A 27,517-nucleotide genomic window follows, 5' to 3' on the forward strand; every position below is an offset into this window, starting at 1 on the left:
GGCATTGTCAATGATTTTTCAAAGACAAACCCAAGATGGGTCACTTAACTAAAAGTCACATCGGCTTGGAGATGGTACCAAGTATCTTAGTAGAGTGATCTTCTAACCAGGCACACCCAGCTCTAGAGGGCAAGCATCCAACAGATATCCAGCAGCTGGTCTGTGCCAGGCATTGTGCTGGATACTTTACATAAATTTAATCACAGCCAGCACTTAGCTTCAATCGCAAACGGCCCCGAGGCCTGTTTAAGTGGCTCTCAAGTCTCTTTTATTCTTGGGGGACCCCATCTGCTGGGGGGGATAAAAAGCCCTTTTATGTTCCATAACCTCACAGACCACCCACCCCAACAGTTTGTGCTTTGTCACGAAAATCCTCCATCTAATTAACAGGGTACAATTTTGATGAAATCTGGTGAAATATATTATTCATGTGTGTCAGAAATCAAATAGAGATCGGGTCATCTTGTAAACTGCCACAGTGTCTGTAATTTGCTTTAAAGCACTTTAGCATAGATAATGTAATATCATTACTCCTAAGTGTAGGAGTTGCTGTAATAGGAATCTCTACCTTTCAGGGGTGGGTAGTTCTAGTTCTCATCGGGAAGTCCAGCTGCTACAAGTTCACTTCTGTTATCGGATCTCAATCAATGCCAGACAGTTTGCAGAAGAACATGGCCAAGGTCAGCAATGGGTCTTCACTGGTGAAGTTAGTGGCTTGTTAACTAGCATGCTGGTGATCACAAATGGGATCTCTTCGGTGAAATTACACCTGAGAGTCACCTAACAGCGTAGAGAGGCAGTCGATTTTCTGTTTCTTTGCTCTGGCATGGTATGAGCTGATGCCTTTCTCTGTTCTCCTGGCCTGGCCTGTCTGTCCCGCCTCAGCATGCCTAGCACCTGACACACGTAGGCACCCAACACCCATCCCATGAATGAACCCTGAAGATGGCTCTGTCACCACAGGGGAGGATTCATCTACCTTAGGAAACCCCGTCCACCTTTTTGGACGTCCTGATGAAAAAAACTTGGCAGGTGTGTATTTGACTTTTCAAATTTCCAGACAGGGCTTCTACTGAATTGACATGTGTCGCATGTCAGAAACACCAGCAAACCAGGGACTTCCATTTGGAACTCGTGGTCATCGTACAGCAGGGCAACTTTTCTAGGTGTCTTTATCCAGGGGCCAGAACGCAAGCCCATAAACTCATCCAAATTTCGGCTCACAATGCACTGGAGGAGTGCGGAGAAGATTCAGGCTATGAAATTCTGACGGCTCATTACCATGACAAAGGTTGTAACAACTTGGACAGGATGCTGAACAAAAGGCATCCACCGTTCTATTTGCAATTCTAGGATTGTATTTGTAATCTCTTTTTGCAGGAGAAAGAGACTGCCAGTAAAAGGCTGCAACACAATGGGAAGAGAGGATCCACAATGCTCAGAGAGACCAAAGGGATGAGTGAATGTGCTCAGACACGCACGCTACGTGTGTGTATCTTCTCGGTGTATGTACACATTCGACAAGAGTAAATTATTGTCATGGGTAAGAGTTTAACATTAGTGACCTAGAAGATGGCTTTTTTAAAAATATATGCAACATGGCTGGAATGCCAATTCGAAGTGGAGAAGCGTTTAGGGAAAACGAATGGGCTGAACGGTGGAGCGAGCCTCTTTAATTTGGTGGTGGCGGAGGCTCAGAGTAAGCTAACGTTGTAACCGGCTAAGTAAGGCACCCCGAATGTGATTAATAATGCAGAGGGGGGAAAGGCTCAAGAGTTACCGTGCTGTGCAGGTTTTGGGGTCAGGGAGGCAGTAATTGTTGCAAAAGTCACTGCCGATGTTGGTTCACCAGGGATAGGGACGCCACGGGTCGGTCTGCCCTGCTTTGGGGCCCTCCCTCGCCCGGAGCTGCTAAACTGCACAAATTCTGATTCATTACCATTTGCTCCCCTTTTGTTAGCCATCTAGCCAGTGACTGTAGTCCGGCTGTGCGTGGTGGCAGGGATCATTCAGAGAAGGCTCACCGTGTCTGGAGCTCGGGTAGCTTTTGTTCGGCTGGAAAAGAGAGAAAACTCACGTTCTATTCTATTGTCCCCCCGCAAAGCCAGGCTTTTTTAATTGGCACGTTGGCATCAGTATTTAAAAAGAAGTAAGGCATCGTGGGGGCAGAAGTGACTTCACTTCCAGGTTAATCCTGCCTTGAAATTGTTGCATGTGCTGTGTGACTGTCCCCCATGCTAGGAAATGTGGGTGGCTGCTGGCAGTGGAGGGCAGACGGAGCTGCTCTAACATCACAGGACCGCAGTTAATATGCTGCACTAATCGTGGCTCTTATGCATCGATCCCTTCTTTCCCTCCACCTCTTGGCCCCCGATGGGCATTAACAAAGTTAGTGCCTAACCACACTTCTCATTCTGCTTCCTTTGGTTTGTTTCCATCTTGTTAGGTGCACATGAATAAAAATGTCAGTTTGTCAATCCCATTTATGCTTACAAAGTGAACACCTGAGGATGAGACAGACAATTAACATTGAGCAATCCAACGCAGCAAACATTTATTGAACCTCTGACTGTAATTGATTGAAAGTGCTGAGTCATTAACAAAATCACTTCCATGACTTTCATGCCCAACTCAAGGTGATTGCTCCAGTTAGCCACGTGGGGGTGGATTTATGTCTGCCGATGGAGTCTGGGAAGTTTGGTGTTGATGATATCTAGCTGTGAAAACTAAGAGTCCGATAGTTCATGTCAACTCAGCGGTGAGCCAGCCTGCTGTCTCCTAACTTGCATTAATGCTGGCTCTGGAATGTCTATGATCTGAAGTGATGGCATCCTGTAATAGGGATGGTTGTGGAGAATATATCTCTGCTGCCAGAGTGTTGAATGTGTGGGTTCCAGACCTGGAGTATCTCAGGATTCTCTCTCTATCCTTCACTTCACCCAGCTGCCCAGTCCTCCAAAGCTAAGCACCATCGGCTCTTCTTATACATGTATCAGGGAGGCAGAAATCTTTTTCTCTCACTCTTCTAGATTTTTCAGCTGGGGCTTTGTCAATGAGACTAACAAAAGACAGATTGATGAGAGAAAAGTATATAGATTTATTTAATATAGGTTTTACGTGACACAGGAGCCTTCATAAGGAGATGAAGAACTGAGGAAATGGTTGGAGCTGTGTGTTTTTATACTGGGTTTGATGAAGAGTAGAAAGTTGTGGGAAAACATGATAAGACAAAGGACTATGAGCTATGGGTAGGAAATGGGGGAAACTTGGCAAGATCTCTTTATTTGGATTCCTCCTGGGGTCCTTCCATCTCTGAAGATAAAGATGCTTCTTTCCTCCAGGTAGAGAGAGGACATCTGCCATGTGGGAGTCTTAGGACCTGCTTCAGGGAGAAGGGAGAGGTCAGAGAATCCCTCAGGCATTTGCTGTTTTTATTCCCTTCAACTTAAAATGCTCCATATGCCAAGTTGCCATATTTTGGGGTACTGTTTTCTAAATCCCATCTATATCTATCTATCTATCTATCTATCTATCTATCTATCTACCTATCATCTATCTATAAAAATATATATATATATTTTAAGAAATCATCTCTTTTTTTTCATCTCTTTCTTAAATCACTTTACTCTTAGGTGATGCAGTATTCATTTTATATTAGAATGATGCATCAGTGAAGGGAAATATATTTAATTTTTTTTTTAAGTCTATAAAGAGAATTTGCTTCAAAGCCGAAAAGATAGGATTGAACTGTTTTTTCCTTCCTTTTAATACTCTAGGATTAACAACATTTTTCTTCCAACTTAATTCTGGAAATAAAGGATTAAGAAGCATTTACTAATATTTGGAACCAATATAAGCTGATAAATGTGTGCTATTAAAATAATAGTACTTATATTAATTGGTGTATTTTCCTGAAAAGCAGCTTTTCAATAGGCATCAAAGGCCTTTTAAAAGTGTGCACACCTATTGACCTAGTAATTTCCTTCCTAGGAATTTATCAGAGGGAAATAACTAGACAAATGGAAAGATGGATGTCTAAAGGTATTCAGTATAGAGTTGTTCATAAGGGGGAAACATTAGGAAATGTTTTAATGTCTTTTAATGTCTATCAGTGAAGGATTGGTTGGGTAAACAATGGTATATTCATGTTACAAAAAGTATTATATAATTAAGAATACTGTTATAGAAGTATTTATATTACTTGGAATCATTCACAGAAGATGTGATCAAGTGCAAATGTCAAGTTATAAAATATTCTTTATAGCATGACTCCATTGTTATAAGAAAAATATTAGAAAGTTGCAAATAAAAAGTTAAGAACATCATTCCTGAACAACCAATGAGTCAAAGAAGAAATAAAAAAAATCTTGAAACCAGGTAAAGTGGAAACACAATATGCCAAAATTCATGGGATGCAGCAAAAGCACATCTTAGAGGGAATTTTATAACAATCAATGCTTACATTAAGAAAAAAAAATAAAAGATTTTGGGAACCTGGGTGGCTCAGTGGTTGAGCAGCTGCCTTTGGCTCAGGTTGTGATCCTGGGGTCCTGGGATAGAGTATTGCCTTTGACTTTCTGCAGGGAGTCTGCTTCTCCCTCTGCCTCTGTCTCTGTGTCTCTCATGAATAAGTAAATAAGCAAAGTATTAAAAAGAAAAGAAAAAAAAAGAAAAAAATCTCAAATATACAACCTACCTTTATACCTCAAGGGACTAGAACAAGATTTAAAAACTAAGCCAAAATTAGCAGAAGAAAAGAGATAATAAATATCAGAGCAGAAAAAAAATTGAAATAAAGAATAGAAAACAATTGAAAAGATCAACAAAACTAAGAGTCTGGTTTTTTTTTGAAAAGTTAAACAAAATTGACAAATCTTTAGCTAGGCTTACCAAAAAAAAAAGAGAAAATTTTAATAAATAAAATTGTAACTCAAAGAGGAGACATTATGACTGATAACACAGAAATACAAAGGATTACAGAGAGTACTATGAACCATTCTATGCCAACAAATAGGACAACTTAAAGGAATGAATAAACTAGCAACATACAACCTACCAAGACTGAATCACGAAGAGATAGAAAATCTGTGCAGAACAATAATGAGTAAGGAGATTGAGCAAGTAATCAAAACCTTTCCAACAAAGAAAAGCCCAGGACCAGATAGATTAACTGGTGAATTCTACCGAACATTTAAAGGAGAATTAATGCCAATACTTCTTTAACTCTTCCAAAAAATTGAAGAATCAGCATTACTCTGATACCAAAGCCAGATAAGGACACCACAAGAAAAGAGAACTACAAACCAGTATCCCTGATGAACATAAATGTAAAAATCCTCAACAAAATATACTAGCAAACTGAATTCAACAACCTATTAGAAGGATTATACAACATCAAGGTGTCTACCTGCTTCAGTTGGTAGATCACGCAACTCTTGATCCTAGCGGTAGTAAATTTGAGCCTCATGTTGGGTGTAGAGATCACTTAAAAATGAAATCTTTTAAAAAATAATATAAAAGGATCATATAACATGATCAAATGAGATTTATCCCTGGGATGCAAAGACGGCTCAACATATGCAAATCAATAAATATGATATACTACATTAATAGAATGAAAGACAAAAAAAATCATATAATCATCCCAATAAAGAAAAACATTTATTAAAATTTATCATCCCTTTGTGATAAAAATTCTCAACAAATTGAGTATAAAAAGAACATACCCAATATATATCAATATAATAAAAGCCATGTATGACAATCCCACAATTAACATCATATTACATAGTCAAAAGTTGAAAGTTTTCCCTCTAAGATCAAGAACAAGACAAAGGTGTTCACTTTCACCACTATTGTTCAACGCACTACTAGAAGTCCTAGCCAAAACAATAAGGCAAGGTAAAGAAATAAAAGATACCAAAATCAGCAAGAAAGAAGTATAATTTTCTCTGTTTGAAGATGACATACTCCAGTACATGGAAAATCCTAAAGACACCACAAAAAAACAATTAGAACTAATATTTGAAAAAAAAAAAGAACAAAAAAAGAACTAATATTTGAATTCATAAAGTTGCAAGATATAAAATCAACACACAAAAACTGGCTACATTATTATACACTAATAATAAACTACATGAAAAATAAATTTTAAAAATATCATTTATAGTAGCATTACAATCAATAAAATACTCAGGAATAAATTTAACTAAGGTGAAGTGTAAGATCTGTACATTGAAAACTATAAGACATTGACAAAAGAAACTGAAGAAGACACAAATAAATGGAAAGATGTCCATGTTCATGGACACTCAAAACCATCCATAGATTTAATGCAATCCCTATCAAAATTCCAATGGCATGTTTTATAGAAATAGAACAAACAACCCTACAATTCAGGTGGAGACACAACAGACCCTCAATAGCAGCAAAGCTTGAGTAATCATCTTTACTCAAAGTCTATGATATAAATGTCTATTATGTCTAAAAAAATCATTTTATAGCAACACCTGGACTAGTGTCAAGCCATGCTGACACATAAAATTAATCACTCTTCCTGATTTCAAACTATGTTACAAAGCTATAGGAAATAAAACAATATGGGACTAGCATAAAAATAAACACATAAAAATTTTTAAAAATTAAAAATAAATAAAAATAAAAATGAACATATAGGCCAATCCAACAGAACTGAGAGCCCAAAAGTAATCCCACAGATATATGATCAACTAATATTTGACAAGAGAGCCAAGAACACTAAAGGGAAAGAATAGTCTGGAAAAACTGGATCATCACATGCCAAAGAATGAAATTAGACTCCTATCTTATACCACTCACAAAAATTAACTCAAAATGGATTAAAGACTTAAACATAAGAATTGAAACCATAAAAAACTCCTAGAAGAAAACACAGGGAAAAATCTTGATATTGGTATTGATGATGATTCTTTGAATATGACCAAAAGCAAAAATCAACAAGTGGGACTGAATCAAATCAAAAAGCTTCTGCACGGCAAAGGAAACAATCAATGAAACAAAAATGCAACTTACAGAATGAGAGAAAATATTTGTAAAACACGTGTTTGATAAGAGGTTGATATCCAAAATATAATTTAAAAACTCACACAACTCAATAGCCAAAAAAAAAAGAAAAGAAAAATCAGAAGGAAAAAAGCAACAAATAATCTAATTTAAAAATGGACAAAAGACGTGAACAGATATTTTTCCAAAGAAGACATACAAATGGCCAACAGGTGCTTAACATCACTAATCATCAGGGAAATTCAAATAAAAGCCATAATTAGACACATGCTTGTTAGAATGTTTATCATAAAAAAAAAAAGACAAGAGATAACAAGTGTTGACAAAGATGTGGAGGAAAGGGAGCTCTTGTGTGATATTGGTGGGAATGTAAATTGGTGTAGCCACCGTGGAGAACAGTATGGAAGTTCCTTAAATATTTAAAAATGGAACCACTGTATGATCCAGCAATTCCACTTCTAGGTATTTATCTGAAGGAAATGAAATCACCGTCTTGTAGAGATATCTGCACTTCTTTGTCTATTGCAGCATTATGCACAATAGCCAAAACATGGAAACAACCTAACTGTCCACTAATGGATGAATGTGTAAAGAAAATTCAGTGTCTATGTACAACAGAATGTTTTTTATCCATAAAAAAGAAGGAAATCCATCTTTGTGACAACATGGACTTAAAAATCCAAACTTGTGGAAACAGAATAGAATGGTGGTTGCCAGCGGTGGGAGCATGGGAGAAATGAGTGGATGTTAGTTCAAAGGAAACAATCTTCCAGTTATGAAAGGAATAAGTTCTGGGGTGTATGGCACAGTGATTACTGTCATCAATACTACATTGTGTACTTGAATGTTGTCATGAGAGTAGATGTCAAATGTTCTCACTGTAACAACAACAAAATGGTGCTTATGTGAGGTGAAGGATGTGTTAACTAATTTTACTGTGGTAATCATTCTGCAATATACAGGTGCATCAAATCATCACACTGTACACCTCAAACTTACACAACACCATAGGTCAGTTAGATCTCCATAAAGCCAGAGCGGAAAAAGGTAGCAGCAATCATTTTGTGATTATAGAATCATAAATGGAATTTATGAAAATTATTCTTCTTTTACTGATGTATCCTAAAATTTTAACAGTAATCATCTGTAATTTTTGTTAATAGTGAGTACTCAGACAAATCAAGGAAACCCAGATCTTCCTCTCTTTCTTAATTTCAATATAGAGTCATGACTTCTACTACCACCTACTTTATCAAATATGGGAGTTGGTAGTTATTACCACTGGAGTTCACCCAGAGTGATGATTAATTTTATGTATCAACATGGTTTGATATCAGTCTAGGTGTTGCTGTAGGATTTTTTTTAGACATAATTAACATTTATATCAGAGACTTTGAGTAAAGATGATTACTTTCCATAAGGTAAGTGGGCCTCATCCAATCAGTTGAAGGTTTTAATAAAAAAGACCAAGTTCTCCCAAAAAAGTAGGGACTCTGCCTCCAGACCTGCCTTCAGACTCAACACTGCAACTACTACAATTTTTGTATTTCCAGCCTGCCAGCCTGCCCTACAGATTTCATACTTGCCAATCCCATGATCTCATGAGTCAATTCCTTAAAATAAATCTCTCTATACCACTTACTCTCATACTTTGTTTTTTTTTGTTGTTTTTGTCTTTGTTTTTGTTTTTGGTACTGCTTCTCTGGTAAATGTGAAGATCATTTTCTTGAGAAATTCTGATGGCCGAGGGACAGTGCATTGGTGATCAGGTTATCACAAAAGTGGCACTGGTTGGTAGAACATTCTGTTCTATCCACGAATGCTACACCCATCCCAGCCATACTTGATCTGCCTATCGCACAGAGTTAACAGGGGCAAATAAGAGCCGAACTTGACTGGCTGATGCCAACTGGCCTTCAACAATAAACATCATGGTGTTAGCAAAGCCTGTAGTTTCTTCCCTGACCATGTGGATCACAGGACATCTTGATGCACCTTCTCCACATGGCTGCCGCACGACCACCTTTGGGAAAGGGTGCGGAAGTTTTTAAAGATACCTTTAGCTACAGCTGCATTAAAGAAGAGAGCTGTGGGATCCAGAAATGCAACTGGCTGAGTAAGCCTTCACCAGCCAATGGAATCTGAAGCCCCGTAGGGCCCGGGATGGTCTCAAACCCCCCATTGCTTCCCCCTCATCGGACACAGTGCGTAACACCTGCTTGGACCTGAGTTAATATTATTGAATGAGTGGATGAAACAAAGGATGAATGGGAGCTCTTCAGATTTAAAGGAAGTCAGCCCAGGTTCAGAAACAAAAATCCAGCCTCGGAGGCTGTCAGGTAATGTCTGGCAAGGATGTAGACAGAGCTGCTTTAATTAGCACTTACTGTGTCATTCTCAGCCCTTATGCAGCAGACGGCTCGGGCCACATTGTTTCTACATCGTCACTCTATCACACGCATCACCTTGAATGGTTCCTGGAATGGACCCATCTGGGTCAATCTCTATATAAACCACCAGTAAAGCAGCTGAGGAAAAAAAATCTGCTGTGAAGTAGCAGACATTTCTACGGTTTAATTTCGTTTTGTTAAGAAGCCAGGCTGAGGAATCTATAAAAGTTAGGGAGAAAATTGAGGCAGATGCGATGAATACTGTTTTTGTGTGTGCTCTTAAATAAGGTAATTTAAGAGATGGCAATTGGCAAAGGGGAAATATACATTTTTAATGGATTCTCCAATAAGCAAAAGCAAACATGAGACAAACACCAGTGTGTGCTTGTCTATTCCACCGCTTTCCTGCCTGGTGTCTTCCCAACCCTCTGTTTGCAAAAAAGCCCTTGGGAAATATTCTATTTTTTAAATTTTTTTATTTTTAGAGAGAGAGTGAGAGCACGTGCTCATGAATGTAGGGGGAGGGACAGAGGGAGAGAGAAAACCCCAAGCAGTCTCCACGTCCAGTGCAGAGCCCCACTTGGGACTTGGTCTCACAATCCTGCGATCATGACCTGAGCCAAAATCAAGAGTGGGACACTTAACCAACTGAGACCTCCAGGAGATATCTTATTTAACAAAACATCCAAATTTGACATTGCCTCACATTTATGGAAAGGCAATTTCCTTTACGTGCTCCCTAGCTGAGACCCATACTTCTCTTGGTCTTTACCATTTCCCTTTTAATACTGTATTTCTACAACTTCTTTTCCTTCCACTCAAGTTATTATAAGATCTTGTGGCTATTATCAATCACACTCAAATTTTCTAAAATAAAAATGAGGACCTCAGTTGAAAAGTGTAAATGTAGCCCTGGGGCTGTGTGGTTAGCTCTTTTAAGGAGCAGCAGGCCACGTGGAGTTAGAACACAAGAGATTTATTGGGAAAACACTATGAAAGATAAAGAGGGGGAGGGTAGGGATAGGGTAGAGGTAGGTGAGGGGAGCCTTCAGACTATAGGTCTGACACTGGAAAAAGAGAATGTTCTCCAAGGAACAATAGGAAATACATATTTCTCTTTTTTATATACATATAAAGAGATTTATTCTAAGGAATTGGTTCACATAATTTTTGGGCCTGGCAAGTTTGGAATCTGTAGGACAGGCCGGCAGGCCAGAAACTCAGTGGAATTGATGTTATAGTCTTGAGGCAGAACTCCTTCTTTTCCAGGAAACCAAAGGTTTTTCACTTATCCATCTGTCCACTGATTGGTCGAGACCCACCCACATTATAGAATGTGATCTCTCTCCTTAAAAAAAATAAAAAATAAAAAAGATTTTATTTTTAAGTCATCTCTACACCCACCATGGGACTCGAACCTAAAACTCTGAGATTAAGAGTCACATGCTCCGCCAACTGAGCCAGCCAGATGCCCCAGAAAGTAATCTCTTTTATTTAAAGTTACTCATTATAGATTGTTAACCGCATCTACCAAGTCCCTTCAAGACAGCACCTACATTAGTGTTTGATTAACTGAGTACTATGGCCTAGCCAGGTTGACGTATAAAACTAACCAGCATGAGGGGAAAGGAAGCAAGATGGTGTAGGAAGAGTCTCCATGTAAAGGGCAGCCCTGAGAGAGTTTCAGCGAGCCCAAGAAGGAGCTCAGGGGCAGAGTCCACATTAGTAGCCAGGCCCTAGACACCGCCCCACCCCACCCACACCCTGCCATGCTCAGCCACTGGCTGGGAGTTGCCCAGAAAGAGCACAGCCTCAGCTCAAACACTGTGGCAGGTCCCAAAGGTGCTGTAGCTATACGCTACCATCTGATTACACCATTGGCAGAGAAGAGAAAGGGATCCGACATACAGTCCTTGTCCATTCCCATCTTCCATCCTCTTCTCCTACCTTATCTGACACCTGATTTCTCCCTTTCGTGCCATCCATGAAACAGCATTTACAATCCCGGCCTCCTCTCCCTCTTTCCCTTCCGTCCATCCCAGCATTTCCTCTGTCCGCTTCTCTCCTCTTCCATTCTCTTCATTTCTTCTCCACTTCTCCCCAAGCGTCCTCTTGTCATTTGTAAAAGCTGTCGTGCCACCTCCCCTTTCCTGACTCTTCAAGAGTGTCTGGGTTTGCAGGCGTCCTGGACCTGGAGGTGTATGCTCGGGGAGGCATCTCAGCACCCCTTCTTAGTCATGGTGAAGAGGGGCAGGCTGGCACCAACCCAAATGCACGCTTAAATAATGGGCACAGGAGTGCCAGAAAATTAAAACACAGCATGGAATTGCTGAATTCACAATTTTATTGTCACTGATTGCCTGGTGGCTTTGCATATTGAAAAAAATCTTCACAGCTTCCTCTGTTTTCCATGGCTTGGTTAATGTGCAGATAATTCTAGTGGTAAACTTTATATTCCCTTCATCCTGCTCCTCCCCTCCCAACCAGGCAAAACAGAGAAACATAAATTCACACCATCACAAACATGCTTTGTATCTCATCTCATAGTTTACCTTCAGTAGAATCATGATATTTTACAGCTGAAAGTTCCTTGCAAATCATTTATCCCAATCTCACTCACACTTCGCAGATGAGAAGAATGAGGCCAGAGGTGACTTGTTCAAGGTCACAAGGGAAGTTGTGGAAAAGGCAGACCTAAGCCCAGTTCTGGAAGCTGAGCCAAATAGTTGCTCATGTCCCCCTTCTGAGGGGTTAAATGAAGAGATAGATAGGATAGATGCCCTTTACAGATAAGGAAACTGAGTTTCAAGTCTTTGCAGGGAGGAAGGAGCATAACCAGGCTTCCTGGCCTACTTATTACTATTTTTAACTGGTGACACTGTCTTTTGCTCAGCACCAGAGTAGCCAACTTCCCTGTTAGAATGAGAGGTGGAGCCTGGCAACGTACACATGGAAATACAGTACTTGCGGAATCTATCACCGAATAATGATAAAGGTGGGATAACATCTATCATTTGTCTAGCACTTCATGGTTTTCAAAATCATCTCTTACTCATTATTCTATGTGGTCAATATGATCGCTCCAGCAGGTAGTTAGGGCATGTTTCAATAGCTCCATTTTGAAGGTTGAGGAGATTACAATGATTTGCCCCAAGTCACATATTAGGTGGGGGGAAACCAGGATGAAGCCCAGATTTTCTGACAGCCAGCACTCTTCATACTCCTGATCTGTCAACTAGCTCATGGGTCTGAGTTTCTTTCTTTTTTTTTAAAAAAAATATTTATTTATTTATTCATGAGAGACACAGAGAGAGAGGCAGAGATATAGGCAGAGGGAGAAGTAGGTTCCCCACAAGGAGCCTGTTGAGGGACTCGATCCCAGGACCCCGGGATCATGCCTTGAGCCAACGGCAGATGTTGAACCACTGAGCCACCCAGGTGGCCCTGGGGTTTCTGTTAGAGCAGTCTTGCACACCCAAGGATTGAGTGATATTGGCAGCCTGCTTCAGAATGAGCCACTTCTTTCTATGCTCAATGTCATCATTCTGGTTCATGCCACTCTCATGTCTACTTCAATCAGCACAACAGCTCCCTAGCTCACCCCCTTGCCTCACCCTTGTTGCTGTCTAATCCATGTTCTGAGCTGTTCCACACTGCAGCCGGAGCGCCCTTTCTAAAGCAATAGTCCTGCACTCTCAAAGGTGTGCATATTTATCAGTTACACGCATGTATTACTGCTACCATATTAAATGCATGTGTAAATGTATGTAGAGTCAGAACTATTTAAATGTGGTTTAAGAGACTCTTCAGGATGTGACCCTGCTCATCTCTCTCAATCCTAATTTCTTACTGTTTGTCTCCTTGAATTCGCCCTCCAAGCAAATGAACAACTTGCAATGTCCTGCTCTTGTTCATCCATCTGTGGGCTCTATCCCCTGCCGTTGCTTCTGCCCAGAATGTGACTCTCCTCTCTCCACTTTCTTCCTGGCTTTCCTTGTACCAGTTAATAATTACTTGTTCCTCAGGCCTCCAATAAAGCTTAACTTCCTGTGGGAAGTCATCCCACATCCTCTGAAATGAGGTCAGGTGATGGCACTTGCTACACTGCAAAGTCATTTTTGTCTTTCTCTTTACTCGACTTCCATTTCTCAGTAGACCATCAGCTCCTTGAGGGCAAAGCTGTCGTTTGTTGACTTTCCAGAGCTACACAAGTGCCAAATATGTCAACAACTCTCTGAGAAAAGAACCCATAAATATCTGCCCTCAGCCCAAGGGTTTCTGTTGAGTGGAAAATAGGAATGTAAGCAGCCCATCAATCACACAGGTCTCTTGGGGTATAATATTTCTGACACCCACTTTTTCCTTTAAACTGCCCAGCGGGGCATCTTTCCCTTGCCTGGGAATAAAAATGCAGACATTCCACAACCACAATTTCCCACAACTTCTCTGATCGCTCTTGCAGTAGAAAAATCACTCAGTCCTTTTAAGTCACAATGAATTTAATAATGAATGGCGGGCAGCCCAAAATACCAGGGAAGACATCAATGTTCACAGGAAGAAGATAGAGGAGGAAAAAGTTTCCCCCTGACCCTCTTAGGGTCCTTGGCTGGGCCTGAATATTAAACTGACAAAGGCAGATTAACAGGAGACAAGCACACCCATTTATGTGACACAGTGGCCTCCATATGGAAATGAAGATCCAAAGAGATGGTTAGATCTTAGTGTTGTTATGCTAGGTTTGATGAAGAGTGGATAGTTCTGGAGGGATATGACAGAAGATGAGGTCAGCATACCAAATGGGGAAACCTCGCAGAACCTGTTTGTTTCAGGTTCTTTTCAGCATCCCCTGTATCTTTGGAGATAATGATGTTCTTCTCCAGTACGGGGATGGGAGTACCTCTCATATGAAGGCTTTATGACTTATTTTAGGGGAGAAGGATAGGGAAAGGTCAGAGCGACTTACCCGCTACTGCTGTTTTCACAGACTCCTTCGGCTTCAAATGTTCAATATTCGGAGGTGATATATTTTGAGATAAGTATATTCTGAGACTCATTAATAGACAACATCTCACTCTCCACCAACTGTACTGCCCTTCTTCTGGGAGAGGCTATGGTTGGCTTTTTCCTTTTTCTGGTCAATCTTATCCCTCAACCACTGGCTACAATCTCTAACCTGGCAGAGTAGAATGGGTGGGTAGAAAGGGAAGGAAAGAGAGATAATGAAGTTCTTAATGGACTGATGTCAGAGTAGGCTAAAGTTAGTTGGGCTCTAATGGGATCCCTGGAGATTGGCAATGAGGAAGTCATGTCCAGCCATTGGGAGGATCAGAGTCATGTCCTGGAAGATCAAACCAGACAGGCCTAAGATGGCAGATGCCATGACAGGAAACTCCTGACCAAATAAGGAGGAAAAGGTGGGAAACCTTGCTTTCCACCCCAAGTAATCAGTATCTCAAGCCCTTGCTAACAGTTGTCAATAAGAGAAATTCAACCTCCCAGGCATGCAGTGCTCTCTCTCTCTCTCTCTCTCTCCCTCTCTATCTCACTACTCTCATGTCCCAAGAGTATATGTCTTGGCTTTAATAAACTTTCCCACTTGTGTCTCTTGTCTGCTGTGCTGCATGTCTGTCCTTGAAATCATTCTTGTGACAAGACCAAGAACCTTCAACAACTCTATTGGGTCTGTCTGGGTCAAGGTCCGAGGGCCCAGACAGGGTCTTCCCAGATCACCCGGCAACATGGATACTGTCATATGATGGCATTATGATCTTTGAACCTTACAGATGTTCCAAGTTGACTTTTTCTTGTGAGTACTTCCATGTGTTCTCTCTTCTTGCCTCTTAAATGCTTGCAGGATGTTGTCTACAACAACCCCAGGCCAATATTCCCAAACCAGGCTGCCTCTCAGGTCCCTAGGCTACAGACAGCTTTGACCTGCCACTGGGGAGCTGCAATAACACAACCCTCTTTCTGGTGATCACAGGTCATTAATGCTGTCCCACGGATGAATCTGGCATAAATCTTCCATGAGTTCCCAGTTGCAGAGAACATGTGTTCTGTTCTCCCAGTGGTTTGTGGAAGCCTCTCTCACTGTGTAGGAAGGAGGGGTCAGACATCTAGTTGGAAGCTCAATTAGAGAGGGATGGTCCCAAGGTCCTCCTCCCAAGGGGGAGGCCTCTAAGTAAGGCTGAAGCTTTGATTCTCTGAGACACTCCATGGAGAATAGACATAACAAGTCTTGGACTTGCCCAGTTGATGGGCATGAAAAGATGAAACCTGAGTCAGGGCCCCCAGGCACTCATCACATAGTGGTTGACAGTGGTTCCCTGGGAACATGCACAATTCCATAAAAAGGAACAGTTTATAACTTAGGCCTATGACCTAAGCCTGAATTCCCTTTCTTGATTGCTGAAGACAGAGGATTCAAAAGTTAAGGATGGCAAATGGAAACCTTCTCTGCCAGGTCTTTGCTAAAATTGGTCTTTCAATAGGCACATAATTCCTCTACATTTCCAGGTCAAGAGTTGAGATAAGCAGGCTGTGGAGTTTGGGTGATCTGCATCCCATTTATCACTGCTTCATCTCTTGCTTACTTAAAAGGTGAAATTTTCCATAGTGATCACATTGGCTTTTAAAAATTCAGTTAATGAATTTTAAAAATACACAGTCATCTTAAATTGACTGTTCTATCCCTCTAATGCTGGCATTTATTATTCCATTCCTTAGAATGTGTTGCAAGATAGCAATTTTATGTGGAACCCCTCTAAGGTGACTATAGCAAGATGAGACTTCCTGCAGTCTTTTAGAGCTTAAAAAAAAAAGAAAAAATTTAGGGGTATTGCTTAATCAGCAGCTTTAAAAGACCCAAATGAAGTCATAAAATGCATGCATGTCTTTAAGAGTATGTTCATGAGAATAACATTGTAAGGCCTTACTAAAATACTTACAGTTCAGAAGTAGGAAAATGAACGCTTGAAAATAGCAGAGCATTCTTTGTTTCTCAATTTAATGAATTTGTAATACAAAAAACATCCAATAATCCATTTAAATAACCATGCCTGGTTTGACACAACAATTCACACACACATAAACACACACACACACACATACACACACACAAAGAAGAAGTTGCAATTGAAAACTCAGGACAATCATGCTGCCCTCAGCTCAGACTATTATGCCAACAAATTAAACAGGAAGAAGGCCCAAGATACAGCCAGAATGTGTCCTGTTCCTTCTAGACACAAGTGTAAAATTCCTGGCTTTTAAAGTAATTCAAATTTGTATTCCTTAAGGAGATGTTGTGGTGCTCGAAATGCAATTTCTTTGTTTTCTTTGAGGGGAAGGTGTGTGTGTGTGTGTGTGTGTGTGTGTGTGTGTGTGTGTGTTTAAAACTAAATGGTATTGAGGGCTTAAGTGTTTGAGTCCATGGAAAGAGAATAGACCATATGGTCTATTGTAGAATAAGTAATTACAGACTTATTAAAAATACATGTTAATTTTACTCACTGACACTCCATGATAATGGCTTCCTTAGGATCTAATCCATTCTGCCGATTAGACTTACCTATTTCTAGTGCAGGAAACTCGTTCTGAGCACATGGCTTGAGCAAGATTCAAGTTGACCCAGTCCTACACCAAAAGATTAAATCACTACTTTTCAGTGATGTAGACAATTTAAGATTATTTTCTCTGATGGCCTTTAAATTCCTATTTCAAGCCAGAGGCAGAGAAAGCAGAAAAGAGGTTTCTGCTCCCCTCAACCCCACAATCTGAAGGGAAGAATAATATGAAAAATAATAATTTCATTGGTGGGGTTAAGATATAAATTTCCTTGAATGTAGTACTCATTTAGGTTAACAACCCCAGATTAAATTGCTGATACTTGAAAATTGGCTTAAAAATTTTATCCCATCCAGTTGGGGGAAACTAACCTTGACATTTCTTCCAGCTGCTAATGACGAAATTACTTATCAGTGCTTCTTGAACTTGAATTTGCTTGTGAATCACCAGAGGTCTTGTAAAATGCAGATTCTGATTTAGTAGGTCTGAGTGGGGCATGAGACTGCATCTCTAAGGAGCTGCCTGGTGATGCTGAGGCTGGTCCAGACCAGTCTTTGAGTGGCAAGATATGGCTAACCGACAAGATATTCTGGTGTTGACACATGCATACTCTAGCCTGCAAATGGACCAAATGGCTGTATTAGCAGTCTATTAGTTCAAGGTGGATATAACCCAGGCCTATAATATTACATTTTATTTTCATAGATTTTCCTTCTTTAACTATATGAAGGGTCTTGAGAATTGGTCATTTGCACCAGAAACTCCAAACCATCCATGGAATACAATTACAGAATATATTCCTCTCTCTCATAACCTGGGTGTGCTACTCAATAATTTGAGGCCAGTAAAAAAACCAAAGCTTTGGGACACCTGGGTGGCTGAGCAATTATGTGCCTGCCTTGGGCCCAGGACATGATCCTGGAGTGCTGGGATCAAGTTCCACATCAGACTCCCTGCATGGAGCCTGCTTCTCCCTCTGCCTATGTCTCTGCCTCTCTCTGTGTGTCTCTCATTAATAAACAAATAAAATCTTAAAAAAAAACAACAACAACAAAGCTTTGTTGTCTCTGAGTATATATAATTCAAATCAAAGCCATGTTTCTTTATAAATGGAAATAGATTTATTATTTTTGATGATTCCAAATAATATATACTCCTTGTAAAAAAAACAAATAATCTGATGTGTCTTCTTCCAAAAGCAACTTGAATATGTATCTCCACAAACTATGACACATTAAGACATTCAAAAAGTTGAAACATCAAATATGAAACCCTGGAAATGCCAAGGATAGTTTAATGCCAATAGGCTAAAACTAGCAGTAGGTATCATCTATTGAGTGTCTACTTTGATGAGCATCCTACCATATACTTGGGCTATATTATGTACTTCCCATACTATCATGGTCAAAGTTCTTGGAGTCAAGCAAGAGACACCAACTTATTAACCCTGAGCAGAAAAGGATGTGTTAAAACAGTGTGAGAAGTTCACTGAACTAAAGACTAGGAAAGTGAACTCTGAAGATGGGTAGACATCAAGGAAGGCTGGCCAGTAGGGACCCAGTCTAGAGCTCACCATTGGAGCACCATGGTGATTAGGACCTGCTTCTGGCCTTACTCCTGTCAGACTGTGAGCCTCTGATACAGCCACCAGCAGTGATTTTACAGCTGTCCCCCAGACAGGAGAAACTGACAGAGGCAATAATAGAAGTTTCTGCTTCTCTGTGGGGCCAGAATCTTGCCTCCCCACCAGGACTCACACAATGAAAGATTGACAAAACAAGATAAAACTAAGTCCACAACTTTTCATGATCTTGTTTAATCCTCACAACAAACTGATGACAGGGTTCAGGACACATCACCCCAAAATACGGCATCTTGGCATATTGAATACAGGTATACACTGGAGGTTATTATAGGCTCGGTTCCAGACCACAGCAACAAAATGAATATCACAACGATACAAAGCAAAGGAATTTTTTGGTTTCCCAGTGCATATGAGAGCTATGTTCACATTATACTACAGTCTATTAAATGTGCAATAGCATTACGTCTAAAGAAGCAAGGTACATACCTTAATTAAAAATATTTATATTGCTAAAAAAAAAAAAAGGCTAACCATCATCTGAGCTTTCAGGGACTCATAATCACTGACCACGGGTCACCTTAACAAATGTAATAAAGAAAAAGCTGGAAATACTGCAAGAATTACTGAAATGTGACACAGAGACACAAAGTGAGCAGATGCTGCTAGCAAAAAGGTGCCAATAGACTTGCTCAGAGCAAGGTCGCCACAAAGTACGCTACTGCCAAGTGCAGTAAGACAAGGTATGCTTGCATTTGAAGGTGAAGGAATTTGGGAACGGCATATGCGCGAAGGCCTTTCTGACTCTTCCCTGAAGCAGGTCATAAAACCCTCCTGTGAGAGGTGGCCTCCTTAGATCCAAAGGAAGGAAGTATCATCATTTCCTGAGACAAGGGATGCAGAGAGCAATCCAGACACACAGGCCTTCCTAGATCTCCCCAAGTTCACCCCACTTACCTCCTACTCTGTCTTTATCCTTCCACGGCTGTCCACAACGCATCAAACCTAGCACAGGAACACACAGAGGGTGCCACCTCCTTATGAAGAACCCCCGTGTCATGTAAGACTTATGTTACATCAATATGTATGGTTTTCTATTGCTAATCTGTATTTTATGACAAGGGTACCAGCCAAGGATGGAGAAAATTAGAGGAAAAAGTGACTCATCCTCCCTCACACTGGAGAGGCTGATATAATTGTTGGCATTTTCAAGAAGAGGAGTCTGGGTCCTAGGGGTGAAGGGGCCTTCCCAGAGGAAAGCCAAGGGCCTGCTACGAGAATTCAGCACTCCCCTATCCTAAAGTCATTCTTCCTGGCTCCCTGCTCTTTGACTTCACTCCTCACCCTGCCTGGAAGAGGTTACTTATCATTCATCCTTGTATTTTTTTAAAGATTTTATTTATTTATTTGAGAGAGAGAGAAAGAGAGAGCACAAGCAGGGAGAGAAGGCAGAGGTAGAGGGAGAAGCAGAGTCCCCACCAAGCAGGGAGCCCAATTCTGGGCTGTATCCCAGGATCCTGAGATCATGACCTGAGCTGAAGCCGGACCTTTAACCAACTGAGCCACCCAGGTGCCGCTCATCCTTATGATCTTTGGGATTATAATCTTACTAGTTTTCTAAGGAAGAGCAGGAGAAGAAAAACCCAGACAAAAACAAAGGAATTAATGGATCTCTTCCTAGCCAGTTGCTGTCAAAACCTCATCTCTAAGAGAAGCTGGAGAATTGGGGAGGACAAAGCTGCCACAAAACCCGCCCTCCACCTCTTCCCTTGACCCACTTTCCATATTTTCATGTTCCCAGTGACACACTGAGAAATTTGAGGCATGGCATTAGCCTTTCAGACTCATCCCCAAGGCAAATGTCCTTCGTTCCTCATTCACCTGCGGATGGTCATCACCAGTCTCACCTATGAAATGTATTCACAGCAGAAAGTTCTTAGCACCAGAAAATCATCCCTCTGCCATGATAGGATGAGCGTGGTACTGAAAACCCCTCAGCAGTAGCAATGGCCCTGGAGTGGGAGGCTTATTGTCCTAATGGAACTCCCTGGCTCAGGCTGTACCTGGAGGGCTGGCTTTGTTTTAAGAAGGTCACAAAACAAAAAATAAATAATAAATAATAAATAAAAAATAAAATAAAATAAAATAAAATAAAATAAAATAAAATAAAATAAAATAAAATAAAATAAAATAGAAGGTCACAAAACCAGGCGAGGGAGCACTCACGATAAGCTGAAGTCCACCAGGATGTCTTAGGTTAGAGAAATACTCAGTATTGTATATTTCTTGAAGTCTGGAAATGAAATTTTCTCCCCATTACTTTCGTAGTGGTCTAGATTTCACGTCCTCTCCCAGCCCTATCCCCACTAGGAAAAAATGCTTAGCTCAGCAAAAAAGATTAATACATCAGCAATTCTCTTATCGTGTGTATTGATTCTCAAGGGGCCAGGACAGAACCTCAAAGGTGAGTGTAAGTGGAAAATACATGTAGGCAATATTCCACCAGCTGTATTTATGAGCCATTTAGAGTGTCCCAGGAGGGCTGCAGTTTAAAATCTATCAAAGCTTTGGGTTTTTCTCTTCTTCCCAAGGAGATGCCAACAATGGTTCATTTTGCAAGATCTGAATGATTCCCATGAATGGCACCCGGAATGAGAATAGTGATTAGCCTGCCTACAAATGAGGCATGCTTTGAGGTTGAAGGAAAGTAAACCTACAGTGTTTTGCTTAGTACCTCTCATTTTAATGTCCTACGGATGCATGTTTTGGCCTCTGATGGCACCAGTCACTTCTGGTTTTACATGTAGTGAGTTTCATCATTACCTCTGGGCATGCTGCGTTTTGAGGACCATAATATCAAATCCAATTTCTCTACTTGGTTCTCCTCCTTTTTCTGACTCCTTCATTGTTTAGAACGGTCTCTGATCTCAAATAGGACTCAAGAAATAAGTTTGCTGAATGATGCATGAAGCAGGCCAGTCCCCTTAAAGATGGATCCAGTCATTCTCACTGATGCATTGATTCATTCATCCAAGAAACATTGATGACAATCCACTCTGTGCCAGATTTTGTTCCAAGGTTCCAGGCACAGAGAAATATATTCTTAAAAAAAAAGCCCACAGTCCCCAGAAGGTGACAGACAGGTAAACATGATCACAGGACCATGTGGGATGTACTAGAATAATAGAAACAGCTGCCATTCTGGAGCACTTCCTATTCCCACACTACATATGTCAATGCATGTTATCTCTAATGGTCCTACTACTCTGATAAGTTTTATTAGACCCTTTGTTTAAGGAAACAGATTGAACTGTTAAGAAACTTTCCTACGGTTACACTGCTATTAATCTTAGGACTGGGATCCAAACCTGGGCTTTGCAGGTTCCGAAACTTCTCTTTTCTCTTGCTTTTAGGTGCACTATGGGAGCAAAGACAGCTAATTCGGACACTGCGGGGGCTCCGGGGAAAGTATCCAGAGCAGGTGAGCAAGGGAGAGATTCTGGAGAAGGAAGAGATGCTCCCCTTTACCACTGCTCCTCATAACACTTTTGGACAGAACTTCATAAAATGTGCTGGGACCCCTGAGTTGTGGGGAAAAGGAAGGGGATGATCCCACCCATCTCTGGTTGCTACAGGAACTGTAATAACCCAGGACAAGTATCAAAGGGGCAGGGAAGGAACAAAAAGACCAAACAATAAAGATGCCAGCATGGGCTCTGGGACAGGTAGTCAGTAGTAAAAGTGAAGTGTCTCTTGGCCCTAATGAGTCCAAAAGAGGAGTCGTGGCAAAGGCATCCACCCGCAGCATCAGAACCCACATAGCTTCAGTGTTGTCACTTTGAAGAACCACACCTCCCTCCCACTGCTTCTGCTAACTTCCTTCTTATTTGTCATTTGTTTTTTATTGGAGTTCAATTTGCCAACATATAGCATAACACCCAGTGCTCATCCCGCCAAGTGCCCCCCTCAGTGCCTGTCACCCAGTCACCCCAACCCCCCGCCCACCTCCCCTTCCATCACCCCTTGTTCACTTCCCAGAGTTAGCTGTCTCTTATGTTTTGTCACCCTCACTGATATTCTCACTCATTTTCTCTCCATTTCCCCTTTATTCCCTTTCACTAACTTCCTTCTTACCTGGCTAAGGAAAGCTCCCCAAGGCCAGGGTCCAAATTAAATAGAGTGAATCATTATTTTGAAAGACAGAAGATTGTGAGTCTCATTTAGATGAATTTTTTAAAACGTTCCAAAAGCTAGAATTTTTAAAAAGGAATTCCGATAATTACATAACAGTGTTTCTTTCTCGCTCTCATTTTATTTCGCTATAAACTCAGAAATGAATGGGGCTACTAATAAGGAAAATCAACTAACTGAATCTAAGATTACAATTTATACAAACACTGGTTTGTATACGTGCAGGTATCGTAAAAGTACAGCCCTTCACTCGAACTTTTTATATAAGGTCACTGTGTTTTAATTAATAGAGGTTCCAAAATGCTAGGCCCGATTAGGGAAAGTTTACCGCACAGCAAATCATGAGGTGGATTGTTGCAACGTTGTCTTTGTATTGAGAAAGAATTCCCTGAGTGCTGGTATCAAAAATGTTTGAAGCCACTCAAAGCGGAGGGAGAGATTTAGTATGCAGAGCTGTATTGTGTCAGAAGCCTCAGTTGCCCTGGAATTATTTTGCCTTTTATCCAGTGGTCACTGAGTGTGTAGGGCAAGGCCAGGTTTCTAGAAATAGGAGTGTGACCCCATGCATCAACACACATACATGCTATGGGGGGGGAGGGATATGGCTCTCCCACTGGGAAACGCTGTGTGAGTGGCAAATGCAACATGCACTCATCATTCCCATTCTCCTGTAGCTCTGTTTCCCCAGAGAGTGAGTCGAGCGTTTTGTGGTTAGATAAACCTGCCGCCGAAGGAAGAGGAATCATGGTTTAGAGTTGTCACAGCATCTGTCCAGCATCCAATTTACAGGAGAAACAGCCAAGATGAGAAAATCAGGTTTTTGCAACCGGGCTGAACTTTCTCTTGGCTTACAGGGTCTCTGGACCCAAAGCAAAACATAAATAAATAAATAAATAAATAAATAAATAAATAGATTTTTTTATTTTTATTTTTTTGCTTTCAACTTTGCCACACTTGCACATGCCTATTGGATTTAACTGAGTTTCTTGATGCACATAGTTTGCTCATTTTTCAGAAGGTGATGAGACGGGCATTGGGTAGAGGGAGGGGGCTCCCAGGACCTAGCTCAGAGGTATCGAAGTGTCCTGGAGAGTTATGGGTGGCGCAGAGGGAGCCAGATGAAATTCATACTCTGATGCTGACTTTACTACCATTTCGGAGGCCCTCCTTAAGATGGCTCACCGCGACCGCCACCAAGACCTGGCCGGACATGGTGATCATCCAGGACCCCTGCACTGCCCCTCCACCAGACCAGAGTTGAGTTGCAGACCTCCGTTCCTCTCTGATCTGGAACTATGCTTGCACCTGACACCGCTTCCTCCATGAGGGGAGAGAGGCCTGCGCTCCCAGGATTGTCCGCTTGTCCACTGGTCCAGGGAGCTGTTTCCTCAGCTGCTCCTCACCCTCCACCCATTTGACATCTCTTTTTATGCCTATTTTCTAATTAAGCCTAAGTCATGACAGATGGCATCGTGGGGCTGATTAAACACACTTTGGGAGCACCATACAGCACCTGGGGTGCACATTCATAAGAGAGGGCTCCAGCTTTGGCTGAAGTGGCTCTCTGGGATCCCGACTAAATTGGAAGAAAAGGAATACATGAGGGGAGGAGGGGAGAGGGGGGGTGGGAGGGGAGGAGAGAGGAAGGGAGAGAGAGTACCTCAATACCCCATATGCTGGAACATGTTTTTTAAAGTATCTTATTTTAATTATGTTAATTTTTAAATCAGTCTCAATCTAAAACTAACGTTGAAAAAAGATAGTGGATGAGAAAAGAATTTTCAAACCCCTACTCCACTCACCATTGCCTCCTGCCCACCCAGGTTTTTCTGCCAGTGATTTTGACCCACATAAGGAGGCAAGAGCCTTTCCCTAGTGAGGAACGGAGGACAAGAAATAAATCTACTAGCACCCTCTAAGCTGTTTGTTGATTTTTTTTTCTACCCAACAATTCTACCTCCATCTCAACAACAACTCTCCCTGACTTGATAAGCTTTCCCACACATCCTAATTTGATGCTGGGAATTGCCAATGATCTCTTATTTATAACAGGCACTCAGTTCAGCGAGACAGAAAAGCTAATTTCCCCTGTAGATTTGAAGGCTTTCACTTGCCCTTGCCTCTTTGGACCCCTTCCTCCCTGTGTGTGCGTACACACACACACACACACACACACACACACTCGCATGTACCCACACTTCCCCCATATTTGCAACATGATTTATTTTTCCAAAGTATAACTTAATTCACCTATTCCTTTTTTAAAATGATCTTATTTTTAAGTAATCTCTACCCCTAATGTGGGGCTCGAACTCACAACCCCAAGCTCAAGAGTCGCACACTTCACCAACTGAGCCCGCCAGGTGCCACTTAATTCACCTAGTCCTAAAAGAAACACTTATGAAACATCTGTTAATGTCAAATTCTGGGCTGAGCCCTGCCCCCAAAATGATTTCAAAAATCTGCAAGTGGTACGAAAAAACTGGCACCAGCCAACTCCAGATTTCTGAACCTCCTTAACCTCCATTTGCTCACCTATGAAATGGGCACCTGCTAACACATACCTGACAGGGCTGTTCTTACTAGTAAATGTGATGGTGCTTGAGGAATGTAAAATCTTTATAAACGTTAGGCACCTTTATTGCATCATTAAGACAATCTTCAAATGGAACATTCTATCGAGTTCTCCAGTCAGCCCCTTGAAGTTCAAAGCTGTCTCCATTTGTGAATCTTCTTTTTCCTCCTCAGCACTAGCTCCTCTTCTTTCAGCTTCTCCACCTGGAATGGAGCTATATCATCTTAGTCTTTATGATTTTTGTTTTCTTCGTCCCTCTTTTCCTCTTGCGTCTCCTTTGTCTCCATCTTTGCATTATTATTACCATTATTAATTATTATTTGCTATTATTAACCAAACCTCACAGATCGATTGTAGTTTAAGCAGAGTCCTGGGAGAGGCAAAGAAGGTGGGAGAGATGGAGAAGCCGAGAGGCAGCGGTCTGGGGTGTACATTATCAGATTGGCAGCCAAGTTGTGAGAAGTAAATACATTTCAGAGGAGATTACTTGAACTTTCTTTTGGGACAATTTAGTAACAGTAAGGATGATGCATTACTTCTGCCCTGGCTTCTAGCCAGACCAGCTCTGGGAAGTGTGGTCAGTCTCTCTCACTGAACTTAGCATCCGGAAATCAGGCTAAACCAGATGAAGAGCTTCCCTCTGGCCACTAACCTATTTGCAAAAGAAAAGAGAGAGTGAGATCTCCATTGTTGGAGATCATCAAATAAATCATGAAGCCTTTTTCTGATCATTAGGAAGTCCAACATCCCAAGACCCTCCCGGTCACCTGCAGACACCCCTTACATGTGCCGACCCTTCTCCATCCATAGGGCAGCTGTGTGCAATGGCCAGGCTCCCCTATGCAGGGGTGGGAGGGTCAATCCTGCAGGGTTCAATAAGCCGAGTGTATGTTGGGTTGCACCCACCAGGGAGGTGGTATCTTTTTTCTAAATCATACAAAGGCATCTTGGTGTGAACCAGAATGAGTCCATTCGTCCTCCATGCTCTGTAGGGAAAGCCATCTTACAGAAACCACTTTCTCCTTGCTCCTTCCTGGGCATGTTTTAAACCATCTGGATATTGTTCATTTTTCCTCTCTTCCAGGCAGCATATGTAGTGGATAAAGTGTAACCATTTGGATTTAGACTGAACTGAGTTTGAATCCTGCAGCTGCCCCTTGCCATTCAAATGGCCTTGCAGAAACGACATACCTTCCCTGCACTTCACCCTCCCCATTTGCAAAACGGGCACATAATAAATGTTCTTGAAGGATACTTTTAAGGATTAGAAATAGTAGAATTCATGTACTCATTACAAGAATACAGCCATTGATAGTCAGCAAACCACCCTGGAAGAGAAAAATACCTTTCTTGAAGTTTCTAAGAAGAAAAGAAAATCTGTGCCTATCATAAACAAACTACAGCAACTTGCGTGGGTTTTTAGAAATTGTTGTTGCATTTCACATGAAAGTAATCTGCATATATAAATATTTATATTATCTTTAAAAAAAAAGGGTTGCCTTGGTGGCTCCTGGGTTGGACGCCTGCCTTCGGCTCAGGTCGTGATCCTGGGATCTGGGATCAAGTCCCTCATCGGGCTCTCTGCATAGAGCCTGCTTCTCCATCTGCCTGTGTCTCTGCCTCTCTCTCAGTCTGTGTCTCTCATGAATAAATAAATAAATCTTTCTGAAAAAAAAAGATTCATATTCATCAAATAAAAGTGTTGCATCCTCTTTTTATAATAATGCACTCATCCTAGTCTACTAAGTTGAAAGAAAAATTCAATTTCCATTTTCTCGGATTTATTTGTTGCTTTTCAAGGGAAACGTATAGCTCAAAACTAAGTAAATATCTAGATCTTAGAGGTGTGCCTGTCTCTTACAGAAGTCAACATGACGAACCAAGGTAAAGTGTCGGCAAAAGACAAGTGAATCAGAGGTACAGAAACAAAACACAATTGCCTGAGTAGCATATGACCACGAGAAACTCGGACCTAGGATGAGAAAAACACGTCAACACCTCGAACTTTCAAAATGGGCCTCAGGATTCATTTGTCTAGACAGTGGATTGAAGTGGTGGTTTCAGTTCATTTGGTTAAACATTAGAGCTGAGAATGTCATCGTGATCATGTGGCCCAACTCCCTGGTCAGAAAACCACACGGCCTCCTCATGCAGCAATGCTGACGTCATAGCCAG

The 27,517-nt window shown here is 41.2% G+C and overlaps 1 long non-coding RNA gene across 6 annotated transcripts; it reads right to left on the reverse strand.

Annotated features, from left to right (window-relative positions):
• Positions 1 to 2,569: 2,569 nt before the first annotated feature.
• On the reverse strand, positions 2,570 to 25,397 carry LOC144306586 (uncharacterized). Of its 6 annotated transcripts, none has more exons than XR_013373663.1 (6): positions 25,332 to 25,378; positions 20,803 to 20,869; positions 17,366 to 17,610; positions 16,999 to 17,063; positions 14,395 to 14,604; positions 2,570 to 3,058 (listed from the first exon to the last, which is right to left on the reverse strand). It is a non-coding gene; the product is annotated as an uncharacterized LOC144306586 (long non-coding RNA). The 6 variants fall into 6 exon arrangements; XR_013373661.1 differs by lacking the exon at positions 2,570 to 3,058 and adding an exon at positions 3,074 to 3,379; XR_013373658.1 differs by lacking the exon at positions 2,570 to 3,058 and adding an exon at positions 3,074 to 3,382.
• Between the last annotated feature and the right edge of the window lie 2,120 nt (positions 25,398 to 27,517).

The sequence above is a fragment of the Canis aureus genome, chromosome 37, assembly GCF_053574225.1.
Source record: "Canis aureus isolate CA01 chromosome 37, VMU_Caureus_v.1.0, whole genome shotgun sequence".
NCBI classification, from domain to species: Eukaryota; Metazoa; Chordata; class Mammalia; order Carnivora; family Canidae; genus Canis; species Canis aureus.